Raw genomic sequence first — 17,752 nt, 5'->3', positions numbered from 1 at the left:
CAGGGCCTCTAGGCCCACCCCCTGCTCATAGAATCATAGAATCATAGAATCATAGAGTTGGAAGGGGCCATACAGGCCATCTAGTCCAACCCCCTGCTCAACGCAGGACTAGCCCTAAGCATCCTAAAGCATCCAAGAAAAGTGTGTATCCAACCTTTGCTTGAAGACTTCCAGTGAGGGGGAGTTCACCACCTCCTTAGACAGCCTATTCCACTGCTGAACTACTCTGACTGTGAAAAACTTTTTCCTGATATCTAGCCTATATCGTTGTACTTGTAGTTTAAACCCATCACTGCGTGTCCTCTCCTCTGCAGCCACCAGAAACAGCATCCTGCCCTCCTCCAAGTGACAACCTTTCAAATACTTAAAGAGGGCTATCATGTCCCCTCTCAACCTCCTTTTCTCCAGGCTGAACATTCCCAAGTCCCTCAACCTATCTTCATAGGGCTTGGTCCCTTGGCCCCAGATCATCTTCGTCGCTCTCCTCTGTACCCTTTCAATTTTATCGACGTCCTTCTTGATTTTATCGACGTCCTTCTTCAATGCAGGACCAGCCAAAAAAGCATCCAAGATCAAGCTCTGTCCAGCTGCTGCTTGAAAACTGCCAGTGAACAGGAGCTCACCACCTCCTTAGGCAGCCTATCCCACTGCTGAACCACTTCTGACTATGAAACTCCCCACCCCCGCACCCCGAGGACCATTTATGCACTGGGAACTTCAGTGTCTCAGCTCCCATGCAGGAGCACAAATTGGGGGCAGATGAGGCACACCAGGCCAAATGTTCCCCCATGCGGGTGCAGGAAGAGGTGGAGCAACCTGCCACAGCTAAAACTCCAGTCTGCAGCTTGGCATGAAACCTCCAGTGCATAAACGGTCGAGATCTAGCCAATACTGTTCCACACAAAGAAGAAGAAGAAGAGCTGGTCTTTATACCTGCTTTTTACTACCCAAAGGAGTCTCAAAACATCTTAATTGCCTTCCCTACATTTCCCCACAACAGACCCCCTGTGAGGTTGGTGAGGCTGAGAGGGCTTTAGAAGAACTGCTCTGAGTGAGGTTCTTCGTTAGCCAAAGAACGCAAACTTTCTTTTAGAAAAGTTTTGCTTATTTCAGCTATGCAAATACACTCCTTGCAGGCATTGATAGAACTAGCATTCAATCTATAGAGCAAAGCATCGATTCCCCTCATCAGTGCCCCCCTCCCCGTGGGAAGCCCCTCACCAAATGGTGGGCATAACACCTGATAAGAACCCAGGATGAGCACCAGGGAAACCTAGAGGAATAACAAAAGAAAAGGGCTGAGAAGTGGAGGAATAGGATACAGCAGGGGTAGTCAAACTGCGGCCCTCCAGATGTCCATGGCCTACAATTCCCATGAGCCCCTGCCAGCATTCGCTGGCAGGGGCTCCTGGGAATTGTAGTCCATGGACATCTGGAGGGCCGCAGTTTGACTACCCCTGGGATACAGCCATAAAATAGACTACAAAGGCTACTACTTCAAACCACAAAATCAGAGTCCAGTAGCACCTTTAAGACCAACAAGGATTTATTCAAGGCATGAGCTTTCGAGTGGAAGCACTCTTCCTAGCCTGTATTTTATTGCTAGTTTGGCGATACAACAACCAGAAATACTTGAAGTTCTCTACCAGATTATAGCATCAATGGACAGTTTACGTGCGAGCATAGTTACTGCGCGACAGGACCCAAGGTTTGCTTTATAAACTAATATCAAACCACACAATATATGACATAATACCACTTGGTCAGGGTTGATATATATTGGCTCATTCTGCACATGTCAGATAATGCAGTTTCAATGTGCTTTCGCAGCTGGATTTTATTGGGCCAAACAGGAAGATCGACTTCTAAATTGCATTGAAAGTGCGTAATCCAACGTGTGTGGAATGTGTGATTGTCTATTTTCCAGAACTATTTCTAAAAACTGTTATATACTATTGGCCACTGAAGAAGAACTTTGAGACCAATATGTACATGGTTTACATTTGGTATTTATCATTAACATATATACTCGGATATAAGCCAACCCGCATATAAACCGAGGCACCTAATTTTACCACAAAATCTGGGCAAATTTATTGACTCGCCTATAAGCCGAGGATGGAAAATGCAGTTACTGGTAAATTTACATTAATTGAGGCACCAGTAGGTCAAATGTTTTTGAATACTTATTTCAAAGAAAAAGCAATAAACTAGCTCTGTATGTGCAAAAGAGGACCAGCAAACCAGAGCAGAACAACAGTACCCAAAATTGGCAACCTCCTACAGCAAGTACAACAGCTACCAAACTGGGAGAATGGACTACTCTAACTACAACTGCAGTGCCCACCCCCCACCAGAACAAAACACTGAAATAAACAACTGTAAAATTCAAAACCGAAAGAACTGTAAAAAGCAACTTTTAAAAGAAACACAACCCCAAGAAGAAAAGGCAAACAATGCTGCCCTTCAGAAAAAAGAAGAAATAAACATTAGGAGCAGTAAATCCCAAAGCACCCCCAAAGCCCACCCCTCCCCACCCACAGAAACCAAGAGAATAGTTTGGAAGAAGGCAAAAGGAAAAGGAAAAAGAGATCAGAGTCCCTCACTCAAACCGTTGCTGTCCTATAAGCAGCCACAGCAAGGCAGCTGCAGCTTGCAGGAGGCTTGCAGAAGCAATATAACGATTGGCTGGCTGGGAGCAGGCTGTTATTTCGATTACCGTATATACCCGTGTATAAGCCTAGGAGCACTTTTTCAGTGTGTGCTGAAATACTCGGCTTATACACGAGTACATACGGTATATAAAACTGAACCTCAATGACTTTTAATTCAGTGTGATTCCAGGCCTTATGTAATTAATTAATTTATTGTGTACACTATATAATAAATGTATATCGTTTGATCCCAGTTCTGTCTGCTTTGCCTAACAAATATAATCAATGACAGTTCAGTATTATCTATTAGCTAGGTCAAAGCCAATTGTACCCAGGAATAAAACGGGTGCTAGCACACATGCCTGCACTGTGGCTTTCCTGGGTGCTGACCGTCCCCTGTCCCCCTCCCCCGCCCCTGTTCCCCACTGGATCTTGAGATCCAGCATGTTGGAAGTGATTAAACAGTAGGAGACACTAATCTCAAGAGCCCAGTTTGATCCCCCACTCCTCCTCCATGTGCAGCCAGGGGGATGCCAACCTCAAGGTGGGGGATTGGAGATCTTCAGGAATAACTATTGATGTGCAGGCACCAGTTCTTCTAGAGAAGACAGCTGAGAGGGAGGGGGAAGGGAGGGAGAACAGAGGCCACACTGGAACCCCGGGGCTGATGGACATTCCTAACCCAAGATCACCAAGCTCCAGGTGCGGCCTGGAGACCTCCTGGAACTGGAGTTCGCCTGCAGACTACAGAGATCAGCATCCCAGGGGAAAATGGCTGTTTTGGAGGGGGAATTTTGCTGTGACATTTCATCTCCAGACAACAGATTGGTCCCAGTAGAGAAAAGAACTGCTTGGGGGGGGGGGAACTCTGGGCCCTTGTCCCACACAGAGGTCCAGGGATGCCAGCCTCCAGGGAAAACCTGAGGATCCCCCAAAATGACAGCTCTTCTCTAGACTGCAGAGACCAGTTCCTCTGGAGAAAAGGGCTGGCTGAAAGCAACTCACTGGGGTTGGCTATGCTTCCCTCCGCTCCAAATTCCACACCAGAGCTACTATCTGGGGCTGGCTTGCGTCCCCCTTCCTCAACTTCTACACTACTGGGGCTGCCTCTGCCCCCCCCCCCGGCCCTCTTTCCAGGGCCAAGCTACTCCCCAGGACCAGCTCCACATTGCCACTGGACCACAAAGCTATTCTGCATAAGTTAAAATGAGATGTTCCCTTAAGTGTCCACGGTCTTTTTGGGATCCAGCAGGAAAAACACAGTCCCGTTTGTGTTTTCTGGCTGTGGGGAATGAATGGGGAAAGGGTTTCTGTGAAATTGGAGGAAGACTCACGATGAAGAATCGAGAGCATCTTATAGAATGCAGATGAAAGCCTATGAGATGGCGGTGAAGTCAGTGAAACACAACTCTTACTTGACATGTATCATGTCTGCACACTCACGCCCAGCACAATTATTCAGGGTAGTTCGATCCCTCCCTGCCCTCGATGAGGGGCACCAAAATAATATCCAGTTGGATATTAGCCATGAAGCATTTGCGAGTCACTTCACAGACAAAATCTCAACTCTCTGAATGAGCTTCCTCCAACTTTGGACCCAGAAAATGAACTAGAGCCCTCTTGGCCATCTTTGGAGAGAATGCTGAGTTACTTCAGACAACTCTCAAAAACTAAAGTGGACAGGATGATAACAGCAATGAGGCCAACCACTTGCTTACTAGAGCCACTTGTCCATTGTGGCTCCTAAAAACAACGGACATAAGAATTAGAGCCCCCCCACTCTCTCAATGGGAGAATTCCCGGAGGGAATTAAAAGAATCAGTGGTGCGCCAGTTGCCAAAAAAAATAATTAAAAAAAATAAAAAATCCTAGACCTGCAGAAGTCTAACAACTATCTTGCACCTAGTATTCCTGGGGAAGTTAGTTGAAAGGGCTGCAGCAGACTAAATATCAGCATTCCTGGAGGAAACTTCAGCCCTTGACCCATTTTAGTCAGGTTTCCAGCCTGGCCATGGGGTGGAAACCATGCTAGTCATCCTGACGAACAACCTCTGTTGCCAGCTAGACTGAGATGGGTCAGCGCTGCTCATACTATTAGATCTGTCAGCAGCGTTTGACACTGTAGATAAGCGGTCCCCAACCTTTTTATGGTTGAGGACCGGCTCCGGGGGTAGGGAAGAGCCGGCGGCCCGGGCACTGCGCCTACACATTAGCACCCCCTAGTGGTGAAAACATGCATGCGCAGCAGCTCCACGCATGCGCGTTTATGTCCGCCGGCGTGCTGCTTTGGCAGCCGCTTCTCTTGCAGCCTGGTGAGCTTCTCGTTGTGGGTGGGGGGAGAGGCAGGCGTAGCCGCTGACGGCCCGTTACCGAGGCCTTCGCAGCCCAGTACCGGGCTGCATACCGGGGGTTGACAACCCCCACTGTAGATCATGAGCTCCTAGCTCACATTGTTGCAAACGCCGGAATTTGGGCGACAGCTCTAAAAAGGCTGATCTCCTTCCTCCGGGGTCACGGATAGAGGGTTGAAATAGGAGAGAGAGTATCCAACTGGCCAGATGCCTGGAAGCAGTGACAAAATGGCTCGAGCAGAGTCGTCTGAAGCTCAGCTCTTCAAAGATGGAGGTCCTGTGGTTGGGTAAGAAGGGACCAAGTGAGGAAGTGTGCCTACCCAACCTGGATGGAATGTGTCTTGTGGTAGCCCACTCCACCAGAAACCTGGATGTGATCCTCGACACCTCCCTCTCCATGGAGGTGCAGGTTACAAGAGTAGCACAGCAGGCCTTCTACCACCTACACCAAACCAAGCTACTAGCACCCTACTTGGCACCAGAACACCTAGCCACAGTGATCCATGCGATGGTCACCTATAGACTGGACTTTTGCAACTTGCTTTATGCAGGCCTACCCTTATCCTTGACCCGGAAACTGCAATTGGTTCAGGATGCAGCGGCCAGGATTCTCACCAATACACATCCGGCCTATACTTCAACAACTCAACTGGCTCCCAGTTGAATTCCAGACCAGGCTTAAGGTTTTGGTTCTTACCTTCAAGGTAAGACCATATGCGGTCTGGGCCCAGTGTACCTAAGAGACCGTCTCTCTGCCTATACCCCTAAAAGAGCATTACACTCCACCACCGTCAACTGGATGGTGATCTGTGGCCCCAAACAAGCACGTCAATCCTTAACGAGGGCCAAAGCTTTTTTCTGTCCTGGCCCCCATCTGGTAGAATGAGCTCCCTGAAGAGATCAGGGCCCTGCCTGAACTCCCACAAATTCGCAAGGCCTGCAAAAGGGAGCTCCTCCACCAGGCATTTGTCTGAGACCAACCAAACCCAAATAACGCCCACAGGTCCCCCTCAGACCCACAGGTCCCCCTCCATGGCCTGAACCAGTCTGACCTCTCTGGGGGCCTTAGCTAAATTACTGTTCCTTATTATATTGTTTAAGATCACTGACATTGTATTAATCAGAACCAATGTTAGATTATTGTTGATGAACTATGTTATACGTTAGATCGTTCCATGTATCCCCCCATGATGTTATATGTAAACCGCCCTGAACCATATGGAAGGGCGGTATAAAAATCTAATAGATAGATAGATAGATAGATAGATAGATAGATAGATAGATAGATAGATAGATAGATAGATAGATAGATAGATAGATAGATAGATAGATAGATAGATAGATAGATAGATAGATAGATAGATCAAATGAATTAGCCCTCTCCCGATCACCTAGGTATCCATGTTCTTAGTTTTTCAGCCTACTGTTTACACACAATCATTCTTTGGGGTCCAGTTACCATGTCCAGCCTCTCACAACTCTACCCAAACATAAAGTCTGAAACACCAGAAATTCCAAAAAGGTGCGGAATGCTTTACCGTTGTGGTATTTCTCCATAGCAATGCGGAAGTGTTAATTTTAAAATTTCAAATACATTTATGTTGTGGCGTTACCACACATCAATGCGGAAGGACACTTAAAAAATTAATTTGTGGGCTCAGAAGGGACAGAAGTTTGAGTCCCCGAGACAACCACTGTGCTTTGATTGGTGGCTTGCTGTGATTGACAAGCTGAGGAGTGGAGGGGGGGGGAGAAGTGCAACTTGTTTTCCCTTGCCGTCTCGTTGGGAGGCATAAAGCCACGAGGGTCTCCCATCAGGAAGCCTGCAAACGCATGGCTTACAACTGCGTGTTTGCAAGCAGGAGGCAGCGGGAGTTATGCACCTCCATGTGGAATCAGTCATGGTTTCCTGACCTGTCCATGCAATCAATGAGATGAAGAAATCTGGAGGGGAGTAACATCTGCTGTATCCTTTTTTGGGTTCAGGATGACCAACAAAACAGAATTTGCTTCAGCCACTAAAGCATATCTATAATGACAAATCAGCCCAGCAAGAAATGCTATGCTGTTACATTTAATTTGTCATAGACCATTTCAAACCGAGTTGTCTCATTGCTCCAAATAATATCCACTTACCCAGCAGAGGAGTAAGCAGTTAATATTACACTACACATAATATATTAGGTATAGCGCCATAATTAATTGCACACAGTTCACAACTATTGTCATTAATATAATTAGAGCCAATTTCATCTTCCTAATGAGATCCTCCTTAAAGAGGCCAGGGAAGCTGCTGATTATATTTCAGGCACAAGCATATCTAGTATGAAAATCCAAGAGGAGATTTGCCAGCCAAAAGGAGAAAGATAAAATGCTAGATAGATGTTGCTGCATTTCAACACTGTTTTCCTACCACAGTAATGCCACCAACGTTTCCTATGGGAATGACCAGAGATAACATTTTCTATATCTCCTGGCGATAGGTGCAGCCTGTCTGAGAAAATTCACTAATTTGGGGGCCCAGTGAAACTAGAATCATCATCTCATTTCTTGAAACTGTTATTCTCCCCTCCCACACTGTACATCCATTGTAATCTGTATTAATCTGTTTGGGTTTTTTTGCCATGAAGTCACATCTGATTTATGGCATCCCCTGATGAGGTTTTGAAGGCAAGAGATATTCAAAGATGGTTTGCCAATTTTGCATCACATCCCAGGTATTCCTTGATGGTCTTCCATCCAAATACTGTCCAAGAGACCAAACCGGTTTAGCTTCCAGGATCTGATGAAAAGAGGGTAGTCTGGGCTATCCAGGTGAGGGCATGAATCTGTTAGAGATTATAAATAAAAGGCAGTGGGTACCTTAGGTGGATGCCTTCATTGTATGCAGTGTAATTAATTCCTTGAATACACTACCACTGCTTTAAGACAGTGGTCCCCAACCACCGAGACACGGCTCCCTCTCCCCGCCCCCCCTCGCAGTAAGAAACCTCCCAGGCCGCAAGGAAATCGGCTGCAAAAGCGGCCAATTAGCTTGTGACCTGGCAAACTTCTTTTTGTGGGAGGGGGGGAGAGGGAAGCAGGGCTGCACATGCACGTTTGCGCCATGCGCATGGCACAAACGTGCATGTGTGGCAGTTTCACTCATGCATGCATGCGTGGAAGTGCTGCACATGTGCATTTGTGGCCGTGCATGGCGCAAACACGCATGTGTGGGCCAGCTGCGCATGCATGGCCTGCGCGGCTGGGCGGTTGCCCTCCCCATCGCCGCCGGTCTGCAGCCTTAAAAAGGTTGTGGACCACTACTTTAAGAGACTTTAAAAAGGGATTAGGCAAAGTCATTGAAGTGGATAGGTCCGTGATAAAGGTAATGGTATCCCCTGTGCAAGCACCAGGTCATGTCTGACCCTTGGGGTGACGCCCTCTAGCGTTTTCATGGCAGACTCAATACAGGGTGGTTTGACAGTGCCTTCCCCAGTCGTTACCATTTACCCCCCAGCAAGCTGGGTACTCATTTTACTGACCTGGGAAGGATGGAAGGCTGAGTCAACCTTGAGCCGGCTGCTGGGATTGAACTCCCAGCCTCATGGGCAGAGCTTTCAGATGGTATGTCTGCTGCCTTACCACTGCGCCACAAGAGGCTTTTAGGTCCGTGAATAGCCATTAACAATGATGACCAAATAGAACCTCTATTTTTAGGAGCAGTAAATTGTTGAATGTCAATTGGGGTCAACTTTTGGGGGTGGCCATTGCCTTTATTCCCTGTGGATGGGATTCCCAGAAGACTCTGGCTGGCTAGCATGGGAAATAGAACATCAGACTCGAAAAACATCTGTTATGATCCAACAAGCCTCATATTCCGTCCAGGACTCAGCCGGTGGGGGTGGGGGTGGGGGTGGGAAGTCTTAGTTACTGAGTAACTAGAATAGGCAAATTATGGAGGGTTACTCATGTCAGCCAGCTGTGGCCAAAGAAATCTTGTGCCACCATCAATAACACGCTGTTTCAGCTTTCGTGATTAGACTCTGTTTCTTCAGATACAAAAAGCTAATTCTCACCGTGCAGATATTGCTGCACACAAGGAAAAACATTTGTCAGTAAGGAAGAAAAGCCATTGTAATTCCCATTCAAATGCATTCTATGGAGCTATGATACCTTGTAATTAATTCATGTTATATGCTAAATTTTTAAAAGCTCATACACAACAGAAAACTGGGGATAAGTAGCACTGAATCAAATGAGACTTACTTCTAAGGATAACTGCTTATTCTCCAAAGATCTAAAAAATTCTGTTCCCTTTAGCCTGATCAGGAACATGAATTAGGCCCTTCTAGAAATGTCTAGGGAAGTTCCAGTTGCCCAGTCAAGAAGAAGAGTTGGTTTTTACACCACACTTTTCATTACTACCCAAAGAAGTCTCAAAGTGGCTTCTAATCACCGTCCCTTCCTCTCCCCACAACAGACACCCTGAGAGGTAGGGCTGAGAGAACAGCTGTAACAGACTATGACTAGCCCAAGATATCCCAGCTGATTGCATGTGGAGGAGAGAGGAATCAAAACCCAGTTCTCCAAATTAGAGGCTGCCAGCCTTAACTGTCACCAGGCCTCTTCTTCTTTAAGGAAGGTGCTGCAGAAAAAGAAAGGAGGGCATCAAATGGATAATGCTAGAACTATTTAGATGTTAGAGCCTCTTGTGGCGCAGAGTGGTAAGGCAGCTGCCTGAAAGCTTTGCTCATGAGGTTGGGAGTTCGATCCCAGCAGCCGGCTCAAGGTTGACTCAGCCTTCCATCCTTCCGAGGTTGGTAAAATGAGTACCCAGCTTGCTGCTGGGGGGTAAACGGTCATGACTGGGGAAGGCACTGGCAAACCACCCCGTATTGAGTCTGCCATGAAAACGCTAGAGGGCGTCACCCCAAGGGTCAGACATGACTCGGTGCTTGCACAGGGGATACCTTTACCTTTACCTTTTTATTTAGATGTTAGCAGTGGGGTCTGGAATCTCTTTCTAAAGTCAGTGCAGATGCAGGCTCTATGGAGATTTGGCTCACTTGCCTCCTCTCCTGTGATGATGAAACCAAATTCTCAAAGCTCCCAACTTTCCTTCCCCCCCCCCCATCCCGGAGCAGTCAGGACCTGCTAGTATAGCAGCATCCCACCCTGGCTTACAGCATGTCTATGTGAGGGGGATTGCTTCCTTGCTCTAGCCTGGGAAGCATACATTGCTTTAGCTCATCTCTGCTGTTTCACTTTTTTTCTGTGCCTTTGATCAAGTCAAGTCAAAGTTTACTGATACAGTCACAGACCAGAATGCAAAGATTAAACATGATGAAACTTTAAAACTTTTAGGCGAGATAAAAATCAAAATTTTCAATATAATAACTAAAAGAACATGCTATAATGGTTGTAAGTCTTTTATATCCTTCTGGAGGGGACTTAGGGTTGTGCGATTCGGCTGCCAAATAAGCCGTTCCCACCCATAGCAGCCAGGGCCGCAGCATGGCCCTGGCAGTTTCGGGCAGGAATGGGCGGCCGAATCGCACAACCCTGTGGTGCAAAATTTCATTATCATGACTTTGATATGTTCTATAGACCAGCCTTCAGCGACCTTTTTACTGGTGAAAAACCCTTGAAATATTCTTCAGGCTTCAAGAAACCCCAGAAGTGACGCAATCCTGCAGAATGTGGTTGGGAAGCAGAGCTGGGTACACATCTACTCAAAATCCCTCCCATTCCTAACCCCTCCAGGCCCATCATTGGCTATTTGGGGGAGGGATTGGGTCGACATGACTGTTAGGGGAGAGGAAGGGAAGGCCATGTCATCTGATATCTGGTCATGTCATCTGATAAATGTGTGTGTGTTGAGAAAGCCTACTACAGACTAACTGCTAGAGTTCCATTGACTGGATGATAGAGGAAGCTAGAATGCTATCAAATTCAAATTCACATTAAAGAAACCTTTAATCCTTATCCATTGTTGTTCCTCTATATATTTATGAAACAGCCTAGGAGGTGGGAGTAGGGTAGAATAGGGCCAATCAGGGTGCAGCCAGCTTTGCCCTGATTGGCCCTGCCCCTGTGGCTCCCACCCTCCATCCCTGGACTCTAGCCTCTTTGCTCTCAGATGCCTCAGTGCCTGGAGCTAGCAGCAGGTGAGGGGAGAGGCCCTGGGCAAAGGGTTGTGGTGGAGGGCCTCCTAACAAGGGCCTCTTGTCTTGCTAGGCTGGGCCTGCTGACGAGGGCCTGCTAACTGTTCGTTAAGGACTGCTAAGGAGCTGACTAGCTGACTGCTAAGGAGCTCTGTCTAACGAGCTGCCCAGCCCCCACCCACCCCACTTGATCTGGCTGCTAGCTGCAGCCCAAGGCCACCTTAAACTGCCTGGCCAGGGGCCAGGGGAGGGGACCCTTTTAAGGCCCGTTCTTAGGAACGGGCTTTGAAGCTAGTAGCATATAAAGACAATGTCTATATAGAAGTAATGAATAATTAATTAGTAATTAATAATGTTTACATAGTCTAAGATAAAGCAAATCAATGAATAACTCAGCCTTGTACGCTGGATGTTACACCTGGATGCAACCAATGGCCAGTTTGTTTTCCTGGGAATGTAATGAGCCCGTTTTTTCCAAGTTGGAATGTTTTTGTGTGTCATTAGGGTAAGGGACAAGTGGGAAATACTGTATTTGCTGGCGTATAAGACTACTTTCCCCCCTTGAAGAACATACCTCCAATTGGGGGTGTCGTCCTATACGCCGGGTGCACTTCAGTTGGGATAGACATAGCTGCCCATAGTGGCCTCCCGATGCCCGCCCGATGCCCGCCCACCTCATTCTACATACCATCCAGTATCGCGCGGTATCCAGCATGGCCGCGGCGGGTCATCAGCGTGGCTGCGGCGAGCATCAGCAACGAGACAGGGGCGCCAGCCTTTTCGGCGTGACCGGCCCGTTCTGCTCGGCAGGAAGTAGCGGTGCTCCAGCCTGCCCTTTGTCTACGCAGAGTTCGCACATGCGCACTTGCACACTAGTGCCAGTCACAGGGAGATGCAGGGGCGGGCCGGGTATATAACAACTCTATATTTTGAGTGGAAATGTTGGGGGGTCATCTTATACACCCAGTTGTCTTATATGCCGGCAAAAACAGTATATTGATCTGTATGTGTCTGACAAGTCAGTTTCAACAAGAAGTATCATGAGCTCTGTTTTGCCTTATCAATAAGCTGCTTTTGCTGAAGTGCAGTTTCATACTGTTTGAGGGAGAATGATGTCTCACTTGCTTGATTCAGTGGGACTTATTCCCCATGTCACTATTATCATTCTATTCACAGTCACAGAAAGCCTAGTGATTTGTTGTGCTACGATAGCTGCTTTGGATCAGGATGGGGTTTTTGTCCAGGGGGTCTTGACAGCTCTGTGAAGAAACAACTAACATCGTAGCTTTGTTTATGACTATTCCATGTCAGGATTCTCACCCATTCCACACAAGAACACACAGAGGTCCCATTTACTGGGGATAGGAATGGATACAGCAACTTGGGACAGCAAATCGCACACAGGTTGGGCTGAGGTTGGCTTAGATTAAAGGCTGTTAGATGAAGTGACTCAAAAATCAAAGCTATGGATTGACCCTGATGCATCATTTCACATTAATGCAGTGATGACAGGAAATAGTCACATGCCCAGTCACGTGTGGGCAGATTATTATGGAACTAGAATTAAAGCCCGTTGTAGCTGACACAATGGCGCTAGCAGGGGGAGGGAGGAAAATAGCAAAGAGAGAGGGAGGTAGAAAGGAAGAGAGTGATTAAGATAGAGAGAGCTTGGCATTGGGAAGAGGAAGGGGAGGAGTTTCCAGTCTGTAAGGGCATGAGGTTGAATATGTGTGTTGTGTGGGAGGTTGTGGTGATGGTGGCAAATGAGGCCATGGGTGTGGAGAGATGGGTGTCAAGAACCTGTGGTGTGGAATGTTCGTTGAGTGTGGGAGAGGACTGACCTTTGGGAATTGTGGCATAGTGGTTACAGATGAGCTTTCCAGAGCCATGTCTTCAGATATGTGAAGGGAAAATCAGACTGGAGACTCTTCTTAGGGGAAGATTACATGGCAACCAATTCCCCACAGTTCTGCGTAATTTCCTTCTTGTGTGAATTAGGCCACAGACACTGAAATGCCCCTCTGCCCTAATACACATGGGGTAGTCACAGTACACAGGTGTCACCCAACAGGCCTCAGATGTCTCTAAGCAATTTAAAATGGCCTTCCCTTCCTCTCCCCTAACAGTCACCTGTGAGTGAAGTGGGGGTGAGAGCTTTGTGAGAACTGGGAATGGCCCACAGTCACCCAGCAGGCCTCAGGTGTCTCGAAGCAGTTTTAAATAGCCTTTTCTCCCTTTCCCCACAACAGAGAGAAGTGGGGCTGAGAGCTCTGAGCAAGCAGTCACTTGGCCCCCGACCCAGAGCCGCAGTCGTTGCCTTGTTGCCAAGAAGCCGAGGTTTTCTGGCAGCGAGGGCAGCAGCAGGCAGGCAGGCAGGCCCCTCGGTCCCCCTCTCTCCAGAATGGCCCCTGACGCTGACTTCTGTCTCTGGCCATGTCCAGTGGCCAAATGGCGGCTCCTGGCCTCGCGGGCGTTGTGGGGGATGGGCCATATGGTCGCTGGCCAATCAGGAGGGATGTACCGGACGGACAGGGGAGGATGCACTGGACGGACAGCGCCCCGGACAGTCTCCTCCCAGCAGGCTATTTCCGAAATATAAAAGGGAGCAAAAAGTGTTAAAGATGGGTTCTCCATTCCACTATTATGGGATGGGTTTCTCCATTTTGAACAGGAGAAAGGAGAATCAGTGTTTCTTGGTTCTAAATTGTAGAATCTGATGATTGCCAAGAATCTAGTTGATACGGAGACAACTACTCTTTGCTACTAACACAGTCCAGAAGCCCAGCATTTCATTCCACTTTCTGAAATCACAAAGCTGTATGTGAGGGGCCATAGGCTAGTGGTAGAGCCTCTGCTTGTCATGCAGAACTTCCCAGGTTCAATCCCCGTCATCTTCAGTTTAAAGCAGGGGTAGTCAAACTGCGGCCCTCCAGATGTCCATGGACTACAATTCCCAGAAGCCCCTGCCAGAAAATGTCCATGGACTACAATTCCCAGAAGCCCCTGCCAGCAAATGCTGGCAGGGGCTTCTGGGAATTGTAGTCCATGGACATCTGGAGGGCCGCAGTTTGACTACCCCTGCTTTAAAGGATCAGGTGGTGGGTCAATATGGCAGACCTCTGTTCGAGACCCTGCAGACTTGGAATTAGGGTTGGGCACTTCGGCGTGGTTTGGCTGCTTCAGCGATCCCGGAAGCAGCCAAAGCACACCGAAGCGCCCAACCCTACTTGGAATACCAGGGGGTGAAATGGAAGCTGGCCATGGGAAGCACCCTCTGAATGTCTTCGTCCTTCAAACCCCACTAAAGGTTTCCATAAATCAGCACTTTCCACCACCCAAGGGTGCCATAAAACCAGCACAGATGTCAAATTAAACCGGAATAATCCATACCAGTCCAGTCGGACTGAAATTTTTTCCGTAGAATGGGTTGCTATGTCACTGATGTCACCACGGGAGATACTGACCCTCGCTCATCGAAAAAATACATTACATTACTTAATCCATTCCTGTCAGCGGATAATACCCTCCAGAAATGCTGATTAGTTTTAGATTAAGCCTGACATTCTGCAGTGTTTGTGTGATCCTATTTTTGTCCTAAATAAATTCTGTGGGTGTTCTCTGAGAAGCCTAAAAGTGGATTCCTATTCAGAAAATATCTTGAGCTTGAATGTTTCTGGTCATTTTGTTCGTGCCATTAATGACCTTTATTGATGTTTCTGCATTTTTCTATTACATTATGCATTATCTCTGGTCAACACCAGTTTTCTTTTCTCCTTTTCTCTCAGTCAACTGACATTTTAGTTCCCCCCCTATACATTTTGCATGTCAAGAGTTTAAAAAATATCCATTTGTGGATATACTTCTGCTTCTTGAAAGCCCTGGTGATAAGTGAGGACATGGGTCAATATTAGGGATCCCAGTCTCCAGGTAAGATTTGGGAATCCCCTGGAATTACAGCTCAATTTCAGACTGTGGAGATCAGTTCCCCTGGAGAAAACGGATGCGTTGGAGGGTGGAGCAGATGGCATTGTACCCCACTGAGTTTCCTGCCCTCCCCAAGCCCCACACCCAAATTGTCAGAAGTCACCCAACTTAGAGCTGGCAAACCTACCCCGCCACCCCCTGTCAGTAGCGAGAGAAGACCTTGCAACCCTATGTTTTAGGCATGCTTATGAGGTGTAGTAAGTACCACTAGACTGGCTAGAATTTAGTTCTGAGGAGTAATAGCTAGAAATAGCTGATCTTTCCTTCCTATAACACTGGCTATTGTAGTTTTGTTCTCTATATAGCCTCATTTGATCAGATGAGTTCTTATAGAATAAATGATTATTCAGCGGGTGGGGCACGTTCCAGAGGTGGTGGGCCTGCTCCGAGCCCCGTGCTGAAACTGGGGACTCAGGGGGGAGGCGCGCGGGCGGGGGAGGCCGGGGGGATGCCTCCCGCACCCACACACTGCCCGCTAGCACCCGCTGTATTTTGGCTACAGCGGGCTTAAATTAGATCGCCAATGATCTGGGGGTACTGCCCTATTTGAATATCCCAGAGTTACATTAAGATCAGGATTTTGTTCCTTGGTTGGGATCAGCGGAGTTGGGTTTGGGGGATTATTATTTTACCGTCGTCTTATAACGGTGGGGTATTTAGGTTATTGTTACTGATGTTTTAATGAGAGGCAGGGTATAAACAAACAAACAAACAAACAATGGCCAATCAGAAGCCTTGCTAGGCAAAATCTCTACCTCATCCCAACTTATTATCTAAAAACACTTAGCAGGCACCAGAAAATGTGTTGACAGGCCCTATGGCACCTGCAGACACCCCGTTGGGGACTCCTGGCTGACCAGATGTTCTGAACTGGAGCAATTGTTAAAAGGTAAAGGTCAAGGTATCCCCTGTGCAAGCACTGGGTCATGTCTGACCCTTGGGGTGACGCCCTCCAGCGTTTTCATGGCAGACTCAATATGGGGTGGTTTGCCAGTGCCTTCCCCAGTCATTACCGTTTACCCCCCAGCAGCAAGCTGGGTACTCATTTTACTGACCTCGGAAGGATGGAAGGCTGAGTCAACCTTGAGCCGGCTGCTGGGATCGAACTCCCAGCCTCATGGGCAGAGCTTTTAGACTGCATGTCTGCTGCCTTACCACTCTGCGCCACAAGAGGGGACAAGACTAAGGTTGTGAAAACAAAGAAGTTTCAAGGCATTTGCACTTTGGGTGGGGCCTCAGTTCTTTTCAGGACACAGAGCGTGATTTGCTCACTGAACATGCTAATGTCATGACTACAAGAAAGCTGTGCAAATGTTTGATTTTTATTCCAGCTACAATTGCAAGCAAATTGCTCCAAGAAGCAAACATTTTGCTCACAAACCTTATTTTTTGCTTAATAATGCTTCCAATAAGCCTTTAAGTTATGGTTCAATTGCAATTTGGAGCTTTTCTTCATTCCCATAGTCCTCGTTTGTAAGTTCATGTTTCTTCAGGGTCTCTCTCACCTTTTTTGGACATGTTTTGGTTCCCCTATTGGTCAATATCACACAGTTTTACGTCTGACATCTCTCTGCAGATTTAAACTGCAGGTTTTTATGCCAGACACAGACCTTTGTGATATCAAATTAACTGCTAGAGGAAGTGAAAGATGTGCAAAGCGGGGGGAGCCCCAAGAAACAGGAACTTACAAGCAAGGGAAATGAGACTACAGAACAGCCCAAACATACTGAGAAACAAGCTAATTATCAGCAAGTTTTCGCTGGTTCTGTAAACTGTGCGAATAAATGAACTGAAACTCAGTGAATTACAACCCAGAGTTCTTAAACAACATCCTAAGGGACTTTCTAGGTAATGTTGCCATTTGCCCCCAGCCCACCAGCAGGGGTTGGGAGGGGCTATGTTGCTGGATCCAGGGGCTATTTTGCATGCACTGGTTTTCTCTGCAGTCAGTTCACCAACCCTTTACATTGTCCTTTTAAAAAACATTTTTAAAGGATTCCCATTTATGCATAGGGCGTTTTTTTTTAAAAAATATTTTGCAGCAATGATGCATCTGAAACTGTTCTGCCTGTAGCTGTGCTGTGCGGAACTTCCTCCATTGTGCTGCAAGGTCACTTGACCCCCATTCTGGCACATGCAGCTCCCTCACCTTGCGAGATCTGCAACAGTCTGTTTAATCACAGGACATAAATAATGTAAAATGCAATTTAAGTCCTTGTTAGTCATTCCCTGTACGATATGGGCAAACTTCTAAAGAATGGCCATTCTTTTTAATATTTCCTGCTTCAAAGAAATCCCAATTAAATTTCCCTGGCATTTAAGCCCATTGGTACATTTTCCATTAGGACCTTTATAAAATTCTTTGCAAATGAGGGATGTGACACTTTATTTACAGTTTATCCAGCAACAGCCTAGTGCTCCTTGCCAACCTATATTTCAAATTTGTGTCCGGTGCTATTTCTATCAGCTTTTTACACAGAATTTTTCACGTTGCTCCCTCACACAACACACATAGACACATTTATCGGCACTCTTAGATCAAGGCACTGTGGATGTACAATAAACCGATCTTTTCTTTAAGGAACCTGCTTCATAGCATTGCCAGCTCTAGGTTTGG

The sequence above is a fragment of the Paroedura picta genome, chromosome 2 (assembly GCF_049243985.1).
Source record: "Paroedura picta isolate Pp20150507F chromosome 2, Ppicta_v3.0, whole genome shotgun sequence".
Lineage (NCBI taxonomy): Eukaryota > Metazoa > Chordata > Lepidosauria > Squamata > Gekkonidae > Paroedura > Paroedura picta.
Note: the sequence above shows the minus strand (reverse complement) of the source record.